Below are 14,278 nucleotides of genomic sequence, written 5' to 3' on the forward strand. Positions count from 1 at the left end.
CCTCACCATGATCAACTTCCGCCCACAAACCTACATCCCCACTGTGGAAGGACTTGCGGCTCCAGAATTGGCTCCACGGTCACTTACGGACTCACTTTTAAAACCGTGTTTATGGAAGACAATCTTACTTGGCTACGAGTGATCACCAAAAAAGAAGATAATGAAAGCACCCGCTGAACCTCCCGAGGGAGACCATTCTACAAATGGGAGGCCACTGCAGAAAAGACCCATCCACATGTTGCCACCTGTCTTGAACCCCTGGCTTACCTGGCAGCAAATCAGTATGTCAAGCTCCTGATGCAGGGTCAATCCACGTGTCCAAAGTCCAAATCAAAGCACAGTCCCATAGAGATCCTGGTGCTTCCAAGCTGAGGTCCATCAACATGGGCAGTTGAGCAGACACAGAACCTCTGCTCTGCTGCCGTTTTATACCTTGCATGCTGATTGCAGCATCTGGGTTTGATGAGGCATGTGACCATCACCTGTTCTGAGCCTACTCCAGCTAAGGAATCACACACCTCCTCCCAGAGTTAGTGAGCCCCACCTAGACAGCTAAGGAGCTGGGCTGTGGGCCCTTGCCAGTCTCATTCTCCTTGAGCATACCTTCCACTGCTCTCTATGCCTCAGAGTCTGCCATGTTTGTGGAGACAGGAGCCTCTCTGACTCTCTTGATGGGCCCTACTGCTCTGGTTCCTGCGCACTGACCCCCATCCCACTGCCATCCTCTATCACCCCATGAGTACTTCCTACGCCAACCTCTCCTTCACCACCCCCAGCTTGCCCAATGTGTCCCAGTCCCAGCTATACCCCACTCCAGGATCTACTTCCTCCTTCCCATTGTCCTACCTGTTCATGACACCATCCGTCTGACACCACAAGATGATCTCAGGGCCTTGGTATATGCAGAGAGGCGATATTTCAGTTATTGTGGTAGCTTATTGCCCCTGAAAGTGGCATTAGTAGGAGACAGCATTCAGGCAGTTTTCAGCTGAATATGACAGTAGATTTTTCTCTAAATAACTGGCTCTCAGAGATAGGTTGATGTCATAAAGCTAGGTAGGCAGTTATACAGATGAGATGATGTCACAATGCAAACCTTATATGGCTTCTCTGCTACACTTCAAAGCTGTGCCCTACTTAGCACAATAAGGGGATTTTCTCTCTTGTTATCTTGACCTGCAAGACACAAAAATCTATTTTGTATTCAGCCAGTTGCACCCTGGGTTCCAGAAAGGAGTGTTTATTTAATTTCACTAACAAGGGTGCTAGCTACCTTGTTCTGGGCAATCTATAGAGAAATATTGCTGTTACCACTGCAAGTAAACTTGGTCTGAGAACTCTCTGGTTTCACATGATCTCTTAGTTTTTCCTTCCCCAAGGAAAAGGTGAACATGAGAAGCAAGGGGTTTGTGGAGTCTAAGACATCATCTTCACCTTGCAATGGTTCCCTAGGATTACACAGCAGAGAAAAGGAGATAGCAGAACAACATCCCCTTCTCCCAGCTAGATCCCTGTCTAGTACAGCTGGCAGACGAGTCCCAAAAGCCAAGGCCAGCATAAAGGTAAAGGTAAAAGGGACCCCTGACCATTAGGTCCAGTTGTGACCGACTCTGGGGTTGCGTCACTCATCTCTTTTTATTGGCCAAGGGAGCTGGTGTACAGTTTCCGGGTCATGTGGCCAGCATGACTAAGCTGCTTCTCGTGAAATCAGAGCAGCGCACAGAAACGCCGTTTACCTTCCCGCTGGAGTGATACCTATTTATCTACCTGCACTTTGACGTGCTTTCAAACTGCTAGGTCGGCAGGAGCAGGGACCGAGCAACGGGAGCTCACCCCGTCACGGGGATTCGAACCGCCAACCTTCTGATCAGCAAGTCCTAGGCTCTGTGGTTTAACCCACAGCGCCACCCGCGACCCTAAGGCCAGCACACATGTGTCATAAACGAGTCAGTCTGAGAAGAGGCACTTTTAAAGGTAGGATTCAAATGACTAAAATTGCATTTGGCAAGTTGCTGCAGCATAGTTTCATGTTCCTCATTTGTAAAATTGGAATTGTGTAACTTGATCCAATGTCCTCTTGGAAGCAAGATCCAGTGACTTGGAGCTTCCTTCCAAGTACAGTAAAATGTCTTTAAATCTGGAGATCGACTTTCCAGGCTTAAGTTGAGGAGACCGGCGCTGAGCAGACCATTGCCCTCCAGAGGTTGCTGGACTACAACTCCCAGCATCCCTGGGCCTGATGGGAGTTTGAGTCCAGTAGCATATGGAGGACAGCAGGGTAGGCAAATTCATAAAACCTAAATATAATAATAATAATAATAATAATAATAATAATAATAATAATAATAATTTATTATTTATACCCAGCCCATCTGGCTGGGCCTCCCCAGCCACTCTGGGCGGCTTCCATAAAAACCAAAAATACAGTAAAATCACACGTTAAAAACTTCCCTGAACAGGGCTGCCTTAAGATGTCTTCTGAATGTCAGGTAGTTGTTTATCGCTTTGACATCTGCTGGAAGGGCGTTCCACAGGGTGGGCGCCACTACCGAGAAGGCCCTCTGCCTGGTTCCCTGTAGCTTTGCTTCTCGCAATGAGGGAACCGCCAGAAGGCCCTCAGCGCTGGACCTCAGCGTCCAGGCAGAATGATGGGGGTGGAGACACTCCTTCAGGTATACTGGACCGAGGCCGTTTAGGGCTTTAAAGGTCAGCACCAACACTTTGAATTGTGCTCGGAAACATACTGGGAGCCAATGTAGGTCTTTCAAGACCAGTGTTATATGGTCTCGGCGGCCGCTCCCAGTCACCAGTCTAGCTGCCGCATTCTGGATTAGTTGTAGCTTCCGAGTCACCTTCAAAGGTAGCCCCACGTAGAGTGCATTGCAGTAGTCCAAGTGGGAGATAACCAGAGCATGCACCACTCTGGCGAGACAGTCCGCAGGCAGATAGGGTCTCAGCCTACGTACTAGATGGAGCTGGTAAACAGCTGCCCTGGACACAGATTTAACCTGTGCCTCCATGGACAGCTGTGAGTCCAAAATGACTCCCAGGCTGCGCACCTGGTCCTTCAGGGGCACAGTTACCCCATTCAGGACCAGGGAATCCTCCACACCTGCCCGCCTCCTGTCCCCCAGAAACAGTACTTCTGTCTTGTCAGGATTCAACCTCAATCTGTTAGCCGCCATCCATCCTCCAACCGCCTCCAGACACTCACACAGGACCTTCACTGCCCTCACTGGTTCTGATTTAAAAGAGAGGTAGAGCTGGGTATCATCTGCATACTGATGAACACCCAGCCCAAACCTCCTGATGATCTCTCCCAGTGGCTGCATGTAGATGTTGAAAAGCATGGGGGAGAGGACAGAACCCTGAGGCACCCCACAAGTGAGAGCCCAGGGGTCTGAACACTCATCCCCCACCACCACTTTCTGAACACGGCCCAGGAGGAAGGAGCGGAACCACTGTAGGACAGTGCCCCCAGCTCCCAGCCCCTCAAGACGGTTCAGAAGGATGTTATGGTCGATGGTATCAAACGCCGCTGAGAGATCCAGCAGAACTAGGAAACAGCTCTCACCTTTGTCCCTAGCCCGCCGGAGATCATCAACCAGTGCGACCAAGGCAGTTTCAGTCCCATGATGAGGCCTGAATCCCGACTGGAAGGGATCCAAATGGTCCGCTTCTTCCAGGCGTGCCTGGAGTTGTTCAGCAACCGCTCGCTCTATCACCTTGCCCAAGAATGGAAGATTTGAGACTGGGCGATAGTTGGCCATTGTGGCTGCATCTAAAGATGGTTTTTTAAGAAGCGGTTTAATAACCGCCTCTTTCAGTGGGTCTGGGAAGGCTCCCTCACGGAGGGAAGCATTCACCACCCCACGAAGCCCATCGCCCAGTCCTTCCCGGCTAGCTTTTATAAGCCAGGATGGGCAAGGATCCAGGAGACAGGTGGTTGGCTTCACTTGTCCAAGCAGCCTGTCCACATCCTCGGAGGTAACAGATTGGAATTGATCCCACTCAACTTGACTAGACAGAGCTCTAGCACTCTCCCGCCCCGGCCCTGCTCCCACGGTGGAGTCTACTTCTTCCCGAATCTGAGCGATTTTATCTGCAAAAAACTTTGCAAAATCATTGCAGGAGAATATGTGGCCTGTACCGGGCCCCGATGTTACAGGTGGTTCCGCTAAATTGTGAACCACCTGAAAAAGTCTCCTGCTGCTGTTTTCTGCAGATGCAATAGAGGCGGTGAAGAAATTCTTCTTCGCCGTCGCTATCGCCACTTGGTAGGCTCGACGTTGAGCTCTAACCTGTGTCCGGTCAGATTCGGAATGAGTTATCCGCCACCGGCACTCTAGCCGTCTCAACGATTGTTTCATTGCCCTGTAACAATTTGTTTTCAGTATAACAGCAGGTGGCAGTATGCACAAGTAATAAATGGCACACGCGCGCGCACACACACAAACATATATATTAACATGAAATCCCTTTATCTATTCTATTTAGAAACCAGCAAATGATCTTTTTATGCAGAAAAAACCTGCACAAATTGCAGGTTTTAAAAATATATTTTATTCCACTCTCATTATTCCAGCACACTACAATGAAATCTTAAGTGGTGTGAGTTGAACGAGAAATATTAGTTTTGTGAGTTTGCCACAAGGTGGCGAGGCAACACTACAATTGTTTAATGAGACAGGGGGAAAGCAATTAAGATGGTCCAGAATGACTTTTATGGTGGCAACAGTTGGTCAGTCACAAAAGTTTGATATTGATCTTTTCTATTTTGTCCCTCAGTATACATTTCCCACAGAAAGGCTTTAACATTTAACATCAGAACTGGAGAATATTCTGATAGAACCATTTAAATCATGATAATTCCTGGCAATGAGTCCTCCTACACTAAACAGGTCAGCCACCATCAGCTGTGTTTTAACCCTGCCCAACTTTTGACTGTTCCATATTTAAAATGCTTCAGTGCAGCTGAGCATCAGTTCTTGGCACTTTGGGAAGGGAAGAGGTGGCTAGTAGGAGCCAGTCATCCATCGACAAACACAACCCCCATGAGCCACAGCACAGAATTATGTTGAGTAAGGAAGCCATCTCAGACAAATAAATAACTTCAGGCTGAAGTCCTATAAACACTAAACTGGGAGAAAGCTCCATTGGAATCAACAGGACTTGCTTCTGAGTAGATATCAATAGAATTTGCACTTTTAATAAAATTATAATTAACAAATACAAATATAATGAATTGAAAAAACGTTTTAAATAACTTTTCCAAAAAACACACATACAAACTAGAGTCCTTTTTGCTAGAGATAATTCAGATGGAAATTCCCAGGTGTCAAAAAAGGTTATTTATATATGCTACTGCGGCGGCCTGTGTTTTGTTAGCCCAAAAATGGAAAACAAGTGAGGTCCCAACCAAAGAAGAATGGCAACTTAAACTGATGGAATAAGTGGAGCTTGCAGGTCTAACTTATAGAATAAGAGAACAAGAAGAACATTTGTTTAAAGAAGATTGGAAAAATGTTTATTGAATATATGGGAGGAAATTGTGTGCACTTGAAAATGTTGGCAGAATTAAGATAAATTCAACAGTGTAAATAAGCTTTGATGGAAGTAATAATGGAATACTGAATGGTTTAGTTTCTATAAAATATGCAGGGATTTATGCTATGCAAAACGAACCATGGAAAGAGAAGAAGGGAAGTCATTGATATTTTAAGGTTGTATAAATGAATATTCTAAATTCTAAAGCAGAATAAATAAATAAATAAATAAATAAGAATTTGCACTTTAAGCAGCAGTTCCAAACTGCTTATGTAGAGTAGGGAGATTGCTGAATCTATAGAAGGAAGGTGACTGGAAACAAAGCCAACATTTCCCATTATCTTTATAGCATAAGAGTTCCCAATGCAGTTTCCCATCTTATGCTAAAGAGAGAATTGGAAAAGAAAACAAGTGTGTAGAGTTCTGAGGGAGGTCACAGTGAGTGTGGGCATCTTGTACTTGTTTCTTCCACAATTCAACATTTTAAAAATACAAGATACCTGCATTCCAGTACCATGTGTGTGTGTGTGTGTGTGTGTGTGTATTCTATGCCGTCACACCTATCACTGTGGAGGATGTAGAAACCCACAGGGTACAAACAAGGCAAGCAAGAAGGATTGTAAGTTTGTAATCCTCAATGAAATTTTTGTCTCTTTCAAAATGTCTGCACAGGCATGCACGGCATCTCTACAACATGTGTCTGCATTCCAAACTGCTACAGAAAGTGTTTTTTAAAAGTAACTATGGCTGTGCTTACAGATGGCACTTTATTCTGGAATCAATAGAGAAGGAAAACTTGTTTTTTTCTATGTAGTCCACACGCAATCCAGATCTATTGCATGTTTTTTGCCCATGAAAAGCACTTCATGAGAAACTGCTGCGATGGAGTACTAAAAGGTCCAAGTCTGCCATTTGAGCAGCTCCTGCATAAAAATGCTATGTAGCAGAACTCTGGTCTAGTCTTCGGTTTAGCACTTTCAGGCTGAGTTTAAGGGACCCCTGACCATTAGATCCAGTTGTGACCAACTCTGGGGTTGTGGCACTCATCTCGCTCTACTGGCCAAGGGAGCCGGCGTACAGCTTCCATATCATGTGGCCAGCATGACTAAGACGCTTCTGGCGAACCAGAGCAGCACACAGAAACGCCATTTACCTTCCCGCTGGAGTGGTACCTATTTATCTACTTGCACTTTGACGTGCTTTCGAACTGCTAGGTTGGCAGGAGGGACTGAGCAACGGGAGCTCACCCCGTCGCAGGGATTCGAACCGCCAACCTTCTGATCAGCAAGTCCTAGGCTCTGTGGTTTAACCCACAGCGCCATGTTTTTTGCACTGCGCATGACAGAAATCAACTCTTAAGGTCATGGGGCTATAAAAAGGAATTTTTAAAGGAAATATAGGCTTGGTTCACGGTTCACATGGCAGATTACCTGCAAATGTGCATCTTTCTGGGGAGGAGGTTGTGGCTGCTTTGCTCCTCCTCCAGCCTATTTTATTATTATTATTATTATTATTATTATTATTATTATTATTATTATTATTTTGTCCTCCTGATGCACTGAGCTAACTGAAGGTTTGACTTAGCATGTTTTCCAAACTGGGATTTGTGGTTAAGCTCTCTCTTCAGTAACCATGAGCTGTAGGCAAGAACAAGTTGCTTTTCTCTTCCCAAGGCTTGCTGTGTTGTACAAACTAGACCTTGGTGCCTCCATATGTTATGTAAGATGTAGTAAGTGAGACTAATCTCAGTCTGCAATCCTTGGACTTCTTGAAAGAGGGAGGGAGAATCTATGACTCATTCATATCTTATGAGAAGCAATGTTGGAGGTACTTCTGTGATGCTGTACACTGTGTTACTTTGGTCACATCTATAAAGAGGAACTTAGGGTTCCCAAACAACATAGGCTGCGTATATACAAAATTATTTGTAGCACAAAGGTGTGGTTTTTCTTCATCTGGAACCTTCATGCTTATCCTCAACATGCTGTTTTCAATCTAGATCGACTCTAGCTCCTGCTGTCCACTAGGGTGTGTGTAGTTACTTTGAAAACACTTCCCTTGAACAGGTTATCCACGCCTTTCCCTCTCTATGTCCCAGGTCAACAAAGGAGGTGACTGTGATCTTGATATACACCCAATGAAATAATTGAACTGGTGTGGAATGGATTCACTCCCTATTGCTGGAACCACCTACCTACATATGTTTACAAATGGACACACTGTGCAGTAATGCAGAAACAATTTTCTGAGATCATACGGAATCATGTTTTGGGCCCAACTTGTGCAGGGCTTTTCAAATCAGCACAAGACTAGAAAGGCTTCTCCCTGAGCTGTCCATGATGTCAGTGGGGAAGGCATTGTGAGCTCCCTGAGTGACCGTCTATGAGACCAGGCTGGTTTCCTTCCTGAGCTAGCTGTGGTATCCAGGCAGAAAGGGGCTAGTCAGTGGGACAGGCTTTATGACTTCAGTGTCTCTAAGGCCAGGCAGGCTGACCCTGATGTCAGTGGGCAAAGCTTTGTGACTTCACCTCTCCAGGCTGCATCCCCACCTCACTCTGCTTGCCTGAACTGCCCAGGAGAGACACTGGGCCCTAAGTAAGTATCTATAGGACCTGTCTGCAGATATGATTTCCAGGAAGTGTGTGTGCGCACGCAAGCAGGGAAGAAAGGGACAGAGAGATGATAGGTGTGGGGGTGAGTGGGGGAAGTCAGGGGGCAGGGGCTTGGGTGGTGCATGCTTCTGCCTCCTGCTAGGTAAAGGTAAAGGGACCCCTGACCATTAGGTCCAGTCGTGACCGACTCTGGGGTTGCGGCACTCATCTCGCTTTATTGGCCGAGGGAGCCGGTGTACAGCTTCCGGGTCATGTGGCCAGCATGACTAAGCCACTTCTGGCGAACCAGAGCAGCGCACGGAAATGCCGTTTACCTTCCTGCAGGAGCGGTACCTATTTATCGACTTGCACTTTGACCTGCTTTCAAACTGCTAGGTTGGCAGGAGCAGGGACCAAGCAACAGGAGCTCACCCCGTCACGAATACAACTGCATTCAGCCATAAAATGGAGTTCTCCTCCTCCTTTGCAAATGAAGGGTCCATAGGAAGGCTGTAGATGAAGGGGCAGAGCATGGAACTGGGGCCAGGAAAATCCCCCAGGCCAGCATGTTCAGGGAGGGCTGTGTGAAAGGGATTTGAGGCCCTGTCAATCGGTTTAGACAATGGTGAGGTCTCTATAGAGTACTGTTGTGTCTGAAGGGAAGGCAGTTTGAAAGGTGACAGGTGAGGCTTAATCTCAGGGAGGAGGTGTATGTAGGAAGGGTGAAAGTGCCCAGGATTGAGGGGAGGGGAAATTTAAGGCTGGGGTGGCAGATGCAATTGAGTGGGGAGTAAACTGAAGCCGCTGAAGGCAGGGGTCTCATAGACAGAAAAGCTTATGCCCAGGTTCCAGTGGCAGTAGGGTGAGGTAGAAAAAAAAGTGCCGGAACTGCCCCCCTGAGAACTTTGGACTTTCCACAAAGGTGTGTGTGTGTGTGTGTGTGTGTGTGACTTCAGTTTGGTGTTACTTCAGTTTCTTCAAGTAAAGGTTGGGAGGCTGAGGCCCCAGAGCTCAACAGCACGGTTCCCGGTTTTTCTGGTGCGAGTTCGGCTCCCAGAGAAGCTATACTCCTGGGAAACGCCCTTTGCCTCTCTCATGAGTGCCCAACAGTTAAGGAAGAAAGGAATAGAAGCTTTAAAAATGCTTACATGCCCTGGCGCTTGCTCAAAATGGCGCACAGAGTTCTTCTCTGCTCCACACCCGTTTTGAGTTGAGGCAGCAAGCTCAGCCCTGTGCTGCTCATCTGAGAGCTGAGTTTCGGCTGGGGAAAAAAGGCCTGGAAGTTCATAACATGTACTGACATCCAATGAAGCTGCTGAAAGATTCAGGACAGAATTTTTTAAAGTACTTATTCATGCAGTACATAGTCAAACGCACAGGAAGCAGTGGTGGCCACCAACCTGGATGGTTTTAAAAGAGGATTAAACAGAGTAGAAGTAGTATGCTTCTGAATAACAGACACTGGAGACTGCAGTAAGGTGGAGTGCTCTTGTGCTCCTCAGGTCCTGATTAAAAGTTCCCATAGGCATCTGACTGGCCACTGTGAAAACAGGATGTTGGACTAGATGGGTCGTTGGCCTCATCCAGCAGCCTCTTTTTATGTTCTTAGCATTCAAAGAACAGTTAAAAACATTATCTCAGTTAGTGATTTCAGGGTTGTCAGCCATTAAATGCCTGGGCAAATAGAATTTTTTTTTTAAATCTCGCCTGAAAGACAATTTATAAGAAGCACATAAATACACTATTACAATTTAAGAGGGCAGGTGTGCAACAAATGGTGCTTTTTCATTCCCCTTCTACACAAAAAAGTTCAAATGAACAATTTATTGGGTAATGTGTATTTTCTATGAAGTCACATTCGTACGACCAAGGTGACCCACACAGCTGCCAGAACTTGTTAATGATAAATTTTAAGTAATATTTAACCTATAATATGGTCAGAAAGATTGAAAAAGATGTTTTGATGACTAAATATAGAAATTTTAAGTTTACTGTTGCCATGTTCAAAACAGATTGGGGCAGGTGAGACTCAAAGAAAGTGGTTTACCCAAGGCAACCTCAGAGCAAGTTTGTAGCACAGGTGAAATTTGAGTTAGGCACTTCCTGGCTCACAGCTTGATCTCTTAACCACTCCTCTCTAACCTAGTTACAGCAGGGGCAGAACCCACACCTTCTGAAGTTTCCATTTCTACTTAACTTTTAAAGGCTTAGCAACTCTGTCACGTATTTAATTGAATCATAGCAAACATACTGGCACCACCAGCTAAGACCAGCTGACATCATTCACTATCTGTTGATTTTGCTGTAAAGAGCAGAAAGAAATGGGCAGAGAAATGAATCAGGATTGTTAAGCAAGACCTCACCACTTGAGGAAGGTGAACTGGTCTGATCTGAAGCCAAAGAGCAGAGATGTGATGTTTCCACATGCACCTTGGATTACATTTGTAGCTAACACAAATAACAAAAAAAAATGTTTTGTACAGATGTACAGTACTATTTAAAATACAGTTTTGTAGACTGAATCATATCCAGGTGAGGGTCATTCCATTCCAACAGGCCTTTAGGAACTGACTGTTTTTAAGGAAAGGGCTGGCGTTGTGATGTTTTTCTTGTTATTATCCTGGTTTTTAATTTATCATTTTATATCATTTTAATTCTAGTTACTTTTTAATGATTCTCTTTTCTGTTTTATCTTTGGTTTTGTATTTTTATCTGTTAGCCACCTTGAGTTCCGGGCTGGGAAAAAGGCAGAATATACATTAATATAAGGACTATGATGATAATATAGGCAACCTATGATGTAATAAGAAATATCAAATGAATATTACCTTTAATACTCACATCACCAACATATAAACAAGGCTTGTTTCTGTTAGCTATTTGTGATTTTTTATAAAAATGTATGCCTTACACAAATAGTTGAAAATAAATCTTACTTGTCGGGCTGGCAACATTTGAAGTAGTAGTATTATGTACAAACTGCTCCAGACAGCATTTGAATGAAGTCCCCACACCCTCTCACCTTCATAGTCAAGGTGGAACTGAATAGCCAAGCAACTCCCAACTGTCAACTGCCTGTTTCCAACTGCCACCTTCTTTCCACAATATCATTTATTCAATGTGAAATACATTTCCATTGAAATTGCATTACAAATACTAAAAGTTTCTAGGGTTGCAAAGCGACCAGAAAATGGGGTAGCTTCTGTTGTTATTCCTCCCCCACCTCCAATTTTGTTTTGCTTTCCTTCATTTTATTTTCACTTCACAGTGAAGTTACTGCTTTTGTCCTCCCTGTCTCTGCCTCTGAATTAGTTTTAGGCTCCACACCCAGCCTCTGTCTAGCTATCAGAATTGTTTATTTCAAGACTAAGGCTGCAACCATATTCACACTTACCTGAGTGTTAACTCCCATTTAATTAAATGGGGCTTGCTTCTAAGTAGGTAACACAGGACCGGAGTTCGTTTCCTTTCCAGAGAAGCCATAGCAGATCAAAGTCATCCAGTTAGTGCTCCCTGGCTGCATAATACTCTTTCCCAGCATTATTATTCAGGAATGGAATTTACAACAACAACCACCACAACTATTATTTTATTATTTATACCCTACCGATCTGGCTAGGTTTTTCCCAGCCACTGTGGGCGGCTTACAGCATATCTAAAAACATATTTTTTTAAATCAAGCATTAAAATCCTCCCAATACAGGGCTGCCTTCATTTCTCTTCTAAAAGTTGTGTAATTCCTTATCTCCTTGACATCTGAAGGGAGGGCATTCCACAGGGCGGGCGCCACTACTGAGAAGGCCCTCTGCCTGTTTCCAATAGGATCCTGAGAGCAAAGGGCTCTGGGTACAGACATAGTAATTCAATACAATATTAAAATCCATCTGTATTATTTGGAAACATGAAAAAGAAAAAGGAGGCTACACAGCTTAAAACCTATTAAAGTAGAGAAAAGGTCTGAAGCACTGAGAAGTATTATATGGTGAAATAGTATTAAATATAAAGGTAAAGGTAGAATGGCAGATGCAACTGATGGACTATATGCAATTGGCGGAGATGACTGGCAGAATCCGAGACCTGGGAGAAGAAAGGATTGAAGAAGATTGGAAGAAATTCAAGATTTACCTACAGAAATATTGTGATTTAGTGGAATATTAAGAAGGATGCTTGGTTATAAATAATTGGCCATCATTAAATTGGATCAGAATTTGATGATAAGAGAGATTAAGAGAAACAAAATTTGTAGGAGAACTATTATATTGTATTTAAATTTGCGGTTATAAAATTGAAAACAAGATGATAATTTGCTTGATAAAAATTCATTAATGATGTAAGTGGGAGCGGGAGATGTGAGGAAGCCCAAAGATGTTATGAAATCTTGTAAAAACAAAGTAATGCTGTTTAATATTTCTGTATTTCTTTTGTTAAAAACTCCAATAAATATTTATAAATATATATATATATATATAAAGGTAAAGGTACCCCCGCCTGTACGGGCCAGTTGTGACCGACTCTGGGGTTGCGCGCCCATCTCGCTTAAGAGGCCGGGGGCCAGCGCTGTCCGGAGACACTTCTGGGTCACGTGGCCAGCGTGACGAAGCTGCTCTGGCGAGCCAGCACCAGCGCAGCACACGGAAACGCCGTTACCTTCCCACTATAAAGCGGTACCTATTTATCTACTTGCACGTAAGAGTGCTTTCGAACTGCTAGGTGGGCAGGAGCTGGGACCGAACGACGGGAGCTCACCCCGCCGCGGGGATTCAAAACGCCGACCATGCGATCGGCAAGTCCCAGGCGCTGAGGTTTTACCCACAGCGCCACCCGCGTCCCTGTATTAAATATATGCATGCACAAAATCAAAACAAACTTTCTAGGACATCCATTTAAAAACAACAACCCATATGTATACTTTTCTGGGCACATAACATAAAATTTGACACATGCTACAGGCACACAAGGTCTACCCATTCCAATGAAATGTGTCTATAGCTTGCATTTCATTCACCACAAGGTGGCACAGAAACACAAACAGAATCACTTCAGAGTATTGGAATTCCACCAGGTGTCAACCTAGCGAAAACAAGAATGACTTTTTGACCAAATACCAGTACTTCTATGTAACTGAAGTCCTAAACTTTTGCAGTCTTTTCATAAGCATGTGTACTCAGCAATGAGCACTACCAAGAGTTCAGTGAAACTTACTTCCTGGCATGTATGCTTAGAACTGCAGCTCTAAAGTACTTGGTTACTTGTGAGTAACTTCCTCATGAAATGCCGAGTTCAGCTCAAAGCCATGCTGCAATCTGAGCTGCAATTCTGAGACAAGAAGTTTCAGCAGAAATGCATATGCTCAAAATAAAATATGTGAACTATATTTATAAACTCAGGAAATGATGAGTTCATCTGGCCCTTAGAAGTGCAACAAGAAGCAAATAATTTGTGAACAAAATGCCAGAACTTTTGAACAGCTAATATACTGTGATTACACCAAAAACCATGTACCTTTTGACTAAAAGCTTTGCTTGCAAAATACCTGAAGAGGCCAGTGACAAGTAGGATTGTGAGTGAAAGCAGTGCTCTATTATCCCATTAATGGTTTGAAGGCTCTGATCCTGTACACACTTGCCAGGAATTAAATCTCATTTAACTCAAGAGGGCTTGTTTCTGAGCAGATGCATCTAATAGAAACCAACCAAAATAAATCCACTCTTGTTTTTCATGCAGCATATCTTTGTCAAACAAATTAATAAAATTGTATCAAATCAATTGACCTATAGCCAATACAGCATTGTTTTTTAAGATGGCACAAGGCAGATAAATTCTAACAGCAGCAATGCAAATCACAGACGATTGGGCTTTAATAGCATAGATCTCAATAAGAAAACCACCTCGGGGGCTTTTAAGAAAGCTGTCTTCTTATAGGAAACCTGCTGATATTTGCAAGTGGATTTTAGATGTCCAGGCCCTTAGCATAGATTTTCAAGCGTATCTTCTTTTTCAAAAAAATATAGAACTAAATGCAAAGCAAAGCAGACCAAGCTCCCCAACTGCTGAGATTTCTGCCTCCCTCTGGAAAGATGCTAATTCCGTCACTGCTCCCATTTAGTGTTATTCCTGGTATGCCGTGGTATTTTTTTTAA

At 44.1% G+C, this 14,278-nt stretch overlaps 2 long non-coding RNA genes across 6 annotated transcripts in view; one reads left to right on the forward strand and one right to left on the reverse strand.

The window, feature by feature from the left end:
- LOC309380351 overlaps nucleotides 1–11,520 on the reverse strand; it is a 481,084-nt gene extending 469,564 nt beyond the window's left edge. For 4 of the 5 annotated variants that reach the window (XR_014172855.1, XR_014172856.1, XR_014172857.1 and 1 more), the window contains exons 1-2: nucleotides 11,075–11,520; nucleotides 847–1,176 (exon numbers count right to left, since the gene is read on the reverse strand). This is a non-coding gene — a long non-coding RNA (uncharacterized lncRNA). Of the gene's footprint in view, nucleotides 1–846; nucleotides 1,177–9,286; nucleotides 9,454–11,074 lie in introns of all 5 variants that reach the window. The other variant, XR_014172859.1, reaches the window with a different exon arrangement.
- Nucleotides 7,085–11,013, forward strand: LOC309380370. Its single transcript, XR_014172886.1, has 2 exons — nucleotides 7,085–8,142; nucleotides 10,858–11,013. It is a non-coding gene; the product is annotated as an uncharacterized lncRNA (long non-coding RNA).
- Nucleotides 11,521–14,278: the final 2,758 nt, after the last annotated feature.

This window comes from Podarcis melisellensis, assembly GCF_964234715.1.
Source record: "Podarcis melisellensis genome assembly, chromosome: 11".
NCBI classification, from domain to species: domain Eukaryota; kingdom Metazoa; phylum Chordata; class Lepidosauria; order Squamata; family Lacertidae; genus Podarcis; species Podarcis melisellensis.